This window comes from Lactuca saligna, chromosome 7 (assembly GCF_052625555.1).
Source record: "Lactuca saligna cultivar CGN05327 chromosome 7, ASM5262555v1, whole genome shotgun sequence".
In the NCBI taxonomy this organism is placed as follows: Eukaryota; Viridiplantae; Streptophyta; class Magnoliopsida; order Asterales; family Asteraceae; genus Lactuca; species Lactuca saligna.
In genome coordinates, this window is record NC_136423.1 from 139068677 (window position 1) to 139080106 (window position 11430).

An 11430-nucleotide genomic window follows, 5' to 3' on the forward strand; every position below is an offset into this window, starting at 1 on the left:
CTGCTACTTGACTAGTCCGGCAACCAACTCATCGAGTAGACCTTGAATTCATGAGAATTTTTAACCATAAATTGGTATCCGAGAATCAGGGCGTTACAATTCTCCCCCACTTGAACTAGACTTTGTGCTCGAGTCTGATACGGTGAACATCCTCGGATCGTGCTCTCGCACTTTGCCTCCGGCTCCCACGCCCACTCGGATCCTCTTTGGTGCTCCCACTGTACCCTCACCAAAGGTACCTCCTTATCCCACAGAACCTTCACTCTTCTCTCTAGAATGGCCACAGGCCTCTCCAGGTGCTCACCAACCTGAATGTCATCCAACGATACTATCGCCTCTTGATCCATGATGAACTTTTACAAGTGCGAATCGTGAAAGGTGATGTGAATCCCAATCGGACCTTTTCATAAGGTCTATCCTTCATGCCACCTTGCCAACTTGACGAAATCCTGATGGTTCAAAGTATCAGAAACCCAACTTTCCCTTTTTCTTGGAGCGAATCCTCTTCGTTAACATGATAATGCATCCCTCAGTTCTCAGAATATCATACATATTCAATCCAATAATGAATACGAATACTCATACCTGGCCCAAACAACCTCAGGTTGGAATACCAGGCTAGCCTACAACGGCTCCAATACCCCTAGGGGGGAATACCCTAGATTGGAAAACCTCCATGAACATAACCCGGGTCTACTCACAACCGGAGATCCAAGGATCTATCCTTGCGTCTCATCCATCATCATGAGATTCGTCACAACCGAGTGCAACTCCCCCAAATCTTCAACGATACATCCAACCCGAACGCACTCTTATAACAGACATAACCAACACAATGTCTATGCCCACAGCCTATGACTGGAATACCATTACGCGGTCCTCAACATAAATCTGGATTGCCTCTGAGCCCACAACATGAGCCTAGTATGCCCTCCCCGGCCCTCAGCTCATGACTGGAATGCTCCCGATGACCGATCGATACTACTATCAGCACTTCAGTTGCCTAACACTCCGACCCTGCAGGTATCCACTTTCCTCCGCCATTCAAAGGGCCTAATCAACGCTCCTCTCATCAATGAACAACATAACAATACAAGAAACTACTACCATACATGAATCCCAAGACACATCACAATAAATCAAACCATCATCAACATGCCTACCACTATCGGCCAACCAGAACGTCACTCATGCATAGTCAATACCACCTCTTCTGATTGGAATACCAATCATGTCTAATCAATTCAACTATCGAGCTAAAATTCTCAGGGTTTGTTTTCCTACCGCTCCCTTTGAGCCTCCGTGCCTACGACTTCCAGTCGGCCCGCACCGGGTATCTTGTCCTACCGCGTAGAGAAGGACCGCCTCAACCCTATACAAATTCCATAAACAATTAAGAAAATATCTAACCTGATTCCCAGAACCTGAATGACAGGGTATTCTAATCCCAAACCTGCCAAAACTGACAAATACCCATTCGGATCCACTCTCAGTCCCTAACTGGAGTATTACATGATCCAGGAAGATGAAACCTCGGAGACACTCTGAACTGATGAGATCACCAAGATCCTTTGAACTCCGTCCGACCACTAATAACAACTTCTGATAAACCAAAATACATCGGGGTCTTCAGCCTACTCCAGCAGCATGTTCAATACTTGGAATGAACCTATTGATTGCTATAGCATACAGCCTACTCAATACCCGATCATAGTTCTACAAACATATACAGAGTCTTCAGCATGACTAGACTGCCCTACTAGGCCTTCAGTCTATATGGACCACTCTCAGAACCTGCAACATGTCTGGACCGCCTCTCGGGGCCTTCAGCCTGTCTGGACCGTTCTTCGAGCCTTCGGTTTGACTGGTATGCCCCATTGGCCTTCAGTCTATCCGGACCACTCTCAACTGTTAAGTATCTGCCTGGACCACCCCTCCTGGTGATCCTTCCCATGCAAATTGTTCTCACCCACTTGGGGTTCCAAACTCCTGATCTATTTCGTGGGTGCAAACACAAGCCTAACCCTAGGCCTCATGTCGATCGTCCACTATCTCGAAAATCAGTGGTCTGCCACATACGTTGAATATCCCATGCACCCAAGCTGAATGCACTGCTTAGCCCTGGCAGCTAACAAAACCCTTAATCTATCAATCGAAAATCCTCAGAGTCAAGTACACCCTCGACCGAATACTCAAACTAAACTCGATTCTTGACTAGAACTCCAACCTAGTTCCCCAACTTCTACTATCAAGCACCCAGAAGACGTTTTCTTATGCTGGGGAGTTTTTGTTGGATATAGTGTCTAAGTCCATAACTATATTTGGTATGTACTTGACCCGACTCGGCATGGTCCATTTGGGTTGCATGACATCATGCACTTGGATAAACTAAATGAGAGAAATAAGACACTTATGGTTTATTAATATATTATAAGTTCTAATATATTAATAATAAGAATAATAATATTTAGTTAGTATTGACCAATAATTAATTTAGAATTAATTATGTGATCAAAAGAAGACTAATTAAATATGTAGGTTGATTATGTCAGTCATCCATAACTTATATAGTGGCCAAAGCTCCATGGATTATCAAGTTGGGATAAACCCATAAGATGCTTCATGGATGCTCCATGGGAGTTACATAACCCATGGGTCATGGAAATGAAAGGTCATGACAATTAGGGTTTACATGGTGTAACCCTAATTGTAACATACTATATAAAGAAGATATTATTCACCATTTTCGGCCACTAGAGTGGATCAAAGAGGGCTAGCCGAAAATCCAAGTGTTCTTATTCTCTTAGAGTTTATTCCAAGTGTACTTGGTGTTGTGTGAAGCATTTGAGGCATCACACTTAAGGTGCTAGGCTTACAAGGTTTCAATGGAATCCAAGCTACAAAGAGGTATGTAATTCTTACTAACTATTAGAATAAAAGATCCCCATGTATGCTAGATAGGATTATGAACCTTGGAAAATCATTTTGCATGTATCTTAGTCAAAAATAGATCCAAGGTTTCTAGGGTTGCATGTACACCATAGGAGTGTTAGAATGCTCAAAACCCAACAGTGGTATCAGATCCTAGGCTTGTTTGTTTGATACTTAATGTAAAATAGCTGAAAAACGAATTTTTTTGTTCACTGCACGTATGAACTTGCCGAGTCCATGGGGGGGCTCGACGAGTCCATGAAGAAATGCATGCTACTCGTCGAGTTTGTTCATGCACTCGACGAGTAGAGGCTGCAATGTTTTGATTTTCGAGTTATGCTGCTAGAAATGGACTAGAAACATTACCCTAAACTGTCTTGGTGTTTTAAAACTTGTTTTAGTTGGTGTAATGTTTATGCTAATCCATTTACAATGGTTATTATCAAAAATTACAAGTTTTATATAAGTTTGTTATGATTCTTGAAATTCTTGATAATCATGTTCTTGAACTTATAAATTTAGATGATCATAGGAATTATTTGTAACCTCCATCTTAGTTAATTCTTGATCATTATGTGTTTTAATGGAGTCCATAACTTGTCCTCAAGTTATGGAAAACCAAAAGTCACACTTGAATTAAAACCATTAAAAGAACACAAGAGTTATGAAAATGAAGAGTCTTCATTTTAATACTCTAATAAAACCATAAGTTATGAGAAATGAAAAGTTTTGACAGTTTACAAAACTTGCCATCAAGTTTTGGAACAAGTAAATTCATAATTAAAACTTTAGTTCCAACCCTTAGAATTTTAAATATTAAAATTCAACCCGTATACTTTATAATATTATAAGTGAATAATAATTATATATGTATAAGATAAAAGTCGTTTTACCATTAGTAGGCCTCATTCACGAAGCCGATCTATAAGGGGGTATAAGGTTGTTGCCTATAAAATGGCAACTTAATGGGTGTCTATTCTCACCCACCACTTCCTTGATCGGTGGAGGATCGTTAGCCAAAAAGGTAGAACAACGACTATAATTCTCATAATAAGTATTATGAATATACTAAAGTAAATAAACTTTTATGAATTCCCAATCTTAGTTACTTTAGGAAAATGTGAATAAGGTGCTAATCTATGAAATTCCACTTTACACTTTGATTAAGTCGTTAGTGGAGCGTATGTGGTTAACCGGCACACTAACTTGGACTTATCAAGGTAGGCAAAGGGTGACTTAATGTTTATCATAGTATCGTTGGAGCGTGTGTGGTTAACCGGCACTTCGATTGAGGGGTAATACATTAAGTGTACCAAGTAATTTGAATGGTTACTTCACACCTTGTTTTGTGATCCTCGGCATCCCAGTCACAAAACTTGAAGGTCACACTCGAGATTGAAACATGCCATTGAAAAGTTCAATGAATCTCAAAGAACCTAGGAATTTCTAAACCAATTAAAACCTAATAAAATTTATTCCGTTTTATGGTGGAAATTGGTGAATCGTCATTCATCTACCTTCAAATATTTTATAGCTTGGGTTACGACATCCCTCTTCTAAGTTATAAAATATTGTGTTGGGTCCTAGCCTTAATATAGCATTTGGGTGCCTTATTAAGGACTATCCTGAAATCTAATCTAAACTTATTCCTTCATTTCAGATGTCTTCCAAAAACAATGCTTCTGGCTCAAACCCTACTGGCTCCTTCTCTCTCCTGAACCTTTGTGGGAGAGTTATATTTCATGGATCCAATTTTATGGATTGGATCAAAAACATCAGTATGGTCACTCACTATGAGGGCAAAGAATATGTCCTTGATAGGGAGCTGAAGGAGATTCATGAGTCAACTGCATGTATCATGACTGCCACAATGACAGCTGAGCTCCAAAAGTCCTATGAGGACTATTACCCTTTTGAGATGCATGTGGACTTGATGGAGCAATACCATCAAAGTACTCGTCAAGAGATGTATGAAATAATCTCCTCCATGATAACCACCCAAATGAAGGATAATGAGTCCCTCACGACCCACATGCAGAAAATGCAAAGATTTGTGGATCGCTTGAAGAAACTGAATGTTGACTTTCCGGAGGAGTTAGCAATAGATATCATTTTGCACTCCTTACCTTCATGTTATGATCAATTTAGAATGACATACCACATGAATAAGGAAGAAGTTACACTTAGTAAACTTCAAGGACTCTTAAAAACTGCAAAAAGTAGTCTTAAGGGTAAGTTGGGTGTTCCTATTCCTCCTACTCCTACTACGGCCAATGTGTTGGCAATCGGGCATGGCAAAGGTAAGAAGAGAAAGAAACCTTCTAAGGGTACCAAGGGTAAGACCCTTGAAGGCTCCTCTTCAAACAAAACCAAGAAAGGTTTTTTCACTCCTTATGCTAACCCTAATGAGGCTGAATGCTTCTATTGCCATGAAAAGTCGCATTGGAAGTGAAACTGCCCTAAATACCAGCAAGATCTTAAGGATGGGAAAGTAAAACCCAACTATGCAGGTATATACAATATATTGTCTAATAACTCACCTCATTCTAAGTCTTGGGTTCTTGATACAGGTTGTGGAATTCACATATGTTCTGATCTGCAGGGACTAAGAAGAAATGAGGATTTTGAGCATGGAAAGATAAACGTAATCATGGCGAATAGGAAAGTTTCACTTGTCACCAAGATTGGAGTTTATTCCTTGTTACTAGATAGTGGGTTTACATTAGACCTGAATAAATTTTGTTATTCACCAGAAATGGCAAGAAATGTTATTTCCTTTCACGCATTGTATAAACAAGGTTTCACCTTTTATTTTGATAATAAAAGTGGTGGTATTGATGCTTTCTATAATAGTGTTCTTTATTTTTAAAGCATTACCTTGTGATGGTGTGTATGCAACTGTATCTATTGTAGATAACTTAGGATATAATGTAGTGTGTATCGATTCTTCCACTAGCTTAGATAAAGCATCTTTATGGCATTGTCGTCTTGGACATGTAAGCAAGAAACGCATAAGCCAACTTCAAAAGGATGGAGTCTTGGAATCATTCGACCTAAAGTTGAATGATATTTTTGAATTTTGTCTACTTGGAAAAATGACAAAGTCGCCTTTTACTGGAACTTGTGCTAGGGGTGAAGGTTTGTTAGATCTCATACACACATATGTGTGTGGACCCTTCAGAACCGCCACTAGAGATGCTAATCGCTTTTATGTGACTTTTATTGATGATTTTAGTAGATATGGATATGTCTACTTAATCAAACATAAGTCGGAAACCTTTGATAAATTAAAAGAGTTTAAGCAAGAAGTGGAGAATCAGTTGGGAAGGAACATTAAGATGATTCGATCCGATTGAGGTGGTGAGTATCTTAGTACCGAGTTCCTTGACTATCTTAAGGAATGTGGGATAGTCTCACAATTGACACCTCCCAGAACACCACAGTTGAATGGTGTAGCTGAGAGGCATAATCGAACCTTGTTGGACATGGTTCGTTCCATGATGAGTCGAGTTTCGCTACCAATCTCATTTTGGGAGTATGCCTTAGAGACTGCTGCCCATATCCTTAATCTAGTCCCTACAAAGAAGGTTGCCAAAACACCTCACGAGATGTGCACTGGAAAAGTTCCAAATGTAGACCACGTCAAGGTTTGGGGTTGTGAGGCTTTCGTGAGACACGAGACTCACGCCAAGCTCGAGCCTCGAAGTGAGAGGTGTATTTTCATCGGCTACCCACATAAATCTTTTGGTTACATCTTCTACAAACCCAGTGACAATGTGGTCTTTGTAGCAAGAAGAGGAGTCTTGAGAGAGAGAGAGAGAGAGAGAGAGAGAGAGAAGTCATAAGTCAAGGAGACAGTGGGAGGCAAGTTGACCTTGAAGAAATTCAAGAGTCAAGTGGTGAAGGAACCTCAAACCCTAGCCCTCAACCTGAGGAGGAAACTCCTGTTGAGCCGACAGAAGAGTCCATACCTCTGAGGCGTTCCACCAGAGCTAGGAATGCACCTGAGCATAATTATGGTTTCCATATTACTGCAGAAGGTGATACCTGTATCAGTGGTAATACACTGATAAATCTGGAAGAGCCTAACAGCTACAACGGAAGCCATGGCCGGCCCTAAGTCTACTAAATGGAAAAAGGCTATGGATAGCAAGATACAATCCATGTATGACAATCAAGTTTGGAACTTGGTTGACAATTTACTAGGTTGTATGTAACATCCGGAATCCCAGATATATTATTCTAATATTTTATTTTTGGAATTTGTGAAGGAACTCGGCAAGTTGATGCTTGGACTCGCCGAGTAGGGTCGCGGATTATCATCCGGGTTCACATTTGGACTCGGCGAGTCCACGCTGTTTAATGAAACCCTAATCCTTCGGGGTTGGAGCCTATTTAAGGGCACTCTTAGCCTTCCATTGCGGCTACCAGTCCCTTGAGAGCACCCTAAGTGAGCTAGATCACTTGGGAGGAAGGAGAAGCCATATTTGATCTTTCTATCTTTGGTTTAGCAAGAAAAAGGTGATCAAGAGCAAGAGAAGACTGAAGGAGGTGTGATTCTAGTGGTTTCAGAGTCCAGAGACTTCAACTTGTGGTATTTATTCGAACCTTCTTCAGTTTTGGTATTGATTCTTAGAGTTAGGGTTTTCTAACCTCTTTTGAGGATGATTATGTGGAGCAAGTGGTCCCTTATCGAGTTTATGCTTTGGATTTGGACTCAAAGAGGTCCAGAAACCTTAACCCTTGGAGCTTTATGAGTTATCTTGGGAGTTATGAGCTTAGGATGCCATTTTTAGGGCTAAATCACCAAATGATACCATCTAGATGATATATAAGTGTTAAGGTCTGGACTTTACGTGATTATTATGTTTGGGAAGGACAGATCTATGGATTAGAGGAACAGATCTGACCTCAGGAGGTCAATGGAGTTTGTGCATGGCATGTACTCGCCGAGTTGTTCTTGAGACTCGACGAGTTGAGTCGGGGTAGCCCTGAGATTCTTACATGGGGACTCATCGATTAAAGGGAGGGACTCGACATGTTAAATGGGACTAAAGAGTTAAGTGGACACAGGTGGACTCGCCGAGTTGCCCAAGTGCACTCGCCGAGTCGGGTCAAAGTTTGACTGTTGACTTTGGTTTACTTTTAGGGTTTGGTCAACAATGAGGGCCTTTGAGCGAAAGGAGGGGTAAAATGATCTTTTACCCTTCTAAGGGTGCTTAGAGAGAGTAGATTCTAGTTCTGAGAGTTATATTTATGAGAGTATTACTTTATGTGTTTAGGCGAAGGCTAGATCATATTTCTACCGAGTCAGTGATTTACTGGGACATCTGAGGTGAGTCTTCTCACTATACTTTATCTGGAGTGGTAATTAGAGTTATGTGCCAGAGTTATCGTATGCTATTATGTGATGTGTTATACTGCATTGTTTCTATGTGGATTATATCATGTGTATATCATAGTATATCAGAGTTAGAACCGAAAAGTTCACAGAGTTAGGACCAGAGGGTCCACAGATTTAGGGCCCACGGGTCCACAGAGTTATAGCCTCGAGTGGCTAGTATGTGTTATGTATGGTATTTTGGGGAACTCACTAAGTTTTATGCTTACAGTGTTATGTGTTATGTGTTTCAGGTACCAAGGATGATCGCGGGAAGGCGCCGACATGACTCGTACACACGGGATTTTGTTTTTAAATGTGTTTGATAAAATGTGTTTAAAAATGTGAAAATTTGTTTTAAATTTTATGGTGTTACATTGTAAGACAGTAGGGTGCAAATGGATCTTCAAGAAGAAGACCAACATGGATGGTGATGTACACACTTATAAAGCACGACTGGTTGCAAAGGGTTATTCACAAACTCCGGGATTTGATTATGATGAAACCTTTGCACCAGTGACCAAGATTAAGTCTATTAGGGTTCTGTTAGCCATTGTTGCATTTCATGACTATGAAATATGGAAAATGGATTTTAAAACCGCTTTCCTTAATGGAAAGTTGGCTGAGGATGTTTACATGGTTCAGCCAGAGGGTTTTGTAAGTACAGAATACCCTAATAGGGTGTGTAAGCTTGAAAAATCCATATATGGATTGAAATAAGTACCTCGCAGATGGAATCTTTGCTTTGATGAAAAAGTCAAAGAGTTTGGCTTTTCGAGATGTGAAGATGAATCTTGTATATATGTCAAGGCTAGTGGGAGTATAGTTAGCTTTTTGGTATTGTATGCGGATGACATACTGCTCATAGGAAATGACATCCCAACCTTGCAGGAAGTGAAATCCTGGCTTGGGAAGTGTTTTGCTATGAAAGATCTACGAGAAGTTGCATATATCCTCGGGATAAAAAATTTGAGAAACAGGAGTAAAAGACTAATTGGACTTAGTCAGAGTACCTACTTGGATAAAGTGCTGAAGAGGTTCAGTATGGAAAATTCCAAGAAAGGATATTTACATATTCAGTGTAATGCCAGACCAAGTAAAACTCAGAGCCCGAGTACAGATGAAGAGATAGCTGAGATGAGTCGAGTCCCATATACTTCCGCTGTAGGCTCGATCATGTATGCTATGACTTGTACTCGTCCTGATGTTGCTTTTGCTTTAAGCATGGTTAGCAGATATCAGAGTAATCCTAACAAGGCTCACTGGATTGCAGTAAAGAATATTCTCAAGTACCTGCGAAGGACTAAGGACTGGGTCCTTACCCTTGGTGGGAGTGATGAATTGAAAGTAGCAGGGTATAGTGATGCTACCTTTCAGATTGATAGGGATAATTTCCGCTCTCAGTCGGGCTGCGTTTTTACCCTAAATAGAGGGGCAATTACTTGGAAAAGTTCTAAGCAAGATACAGTGGCTAATTCCACTTGTGAATTAAAGTATATAGCGGCAAGTGAATCAGCTAAGGAACTTCATTGGAGACCTTGGAGTTGTACCAGCTATTAAGGAGCCCATGGAAATTTTCTATGATAGTGAAAGTGTGGTTACCTTATCAAAGGAACAAAGGGATCACGGGAGATCCAGACACATCGACAGAAAATATCATTTCATCAGACATCAAATAGAAGAAGGAATCCTCGTGGCAAAGAAGGTATCATCAGATGAGAACCCGACAGATCCCATCACAAAGGGACTGAGTAGGGTTAAGCATCTTCAGCATGCTAGGAACATAGGGCTAAGAGATGATATTAGTTTTTAGAAGTTAGATAATTTTGAAATATGTAAAATGTAATTAACATTTGATGATAAATAAAAGTTGTTATTTATGCGTAAAGTGTTGCTATCTCTTGTCAATCATTTACTAGTATTTGCTTTTGCATGTTTTGACTTCCAGAATAATGTTGTTATGGTATATATCATATTATTTAAATACTCCATAGTCAATCATATGTTGGAAGTACATATGAATGAAGACTATCATGGGTTGGTTTGTAGAGGTCCAAGATGTTGGACAAAGGGGGCTACAACACTCATGAGTGCTCATAAGTTATGAGTATTGGATTCAACCCACGCTCACTGGTATCACTTCATGGAAGTTATCTCGAGTGATCGTGAGACGGTAATATCATATAAGTCTTCAAACCTAGACATATGATTTCTTACCTATGAGTTAGTTATGCATTGATTGTATGAAAACGCATTGGTAACTCGATGTTATAAAACATACATTTATGTGTAATTCAACAAGTAGTAGAGCAAACATATGAGTCGAAGTTTATCTGTTCCTTCTTGGATTAGAAGCGATATCTGGGCCCCTCGATGATTTTGTTTTGACCCATGTACCGGGCCCGGTCAGAACTAAATAGATGTGTTCAATAAAGTTCTATGTCAAACAACTCGGAAATCGGGAAACAACTACTAGACAATAGAAAGACATTGTTCCATGTGTTTGTATGGCTGATATCTAGAATAGAGGATTATATGATCACTTATATAAAATGGCACAACATCATCTTCTCAGTTCTGAGAGACCTTGAAAGAGCTACGATTGCTGATCAGTTATTGAAGTCATACTTGCAACTATAGTTATTAGACTTATCCAAGTGGGAGACTGTTGGATATAGTGTCTAAGTCCATAACTATATTTGGTATATACTTGACCCAACCCGGCATAGTCCATTTGGGTTGCATGGCATCATGCACTTGGATAGACTAAATGAGAGAAATAAGACACTTATAGTTTATTAATATATTATAAGTTCTAATATATTAATAATAAGAATAATAATATTTAGTTAGTATTGATCAAAAATTAATTTAGAATTAATTATGTGATCAAAAGAAGACTAATTAAATATATGGGTTGATTATGTCAATCATCCATAACTTATATAGTGGGCCAAAGCTCCATGAATTATCAAGTTGGGTTAAACCCATAAGATGCTCCATGGGAGTTACATAATCCATGGGTCATGGAAATGAAAGGTCATGACAATTAGGGTTTACATGGTGTAACCCTAATTGTAACATACTATATAAAGAAGATATTATTCACCATTTTCGGC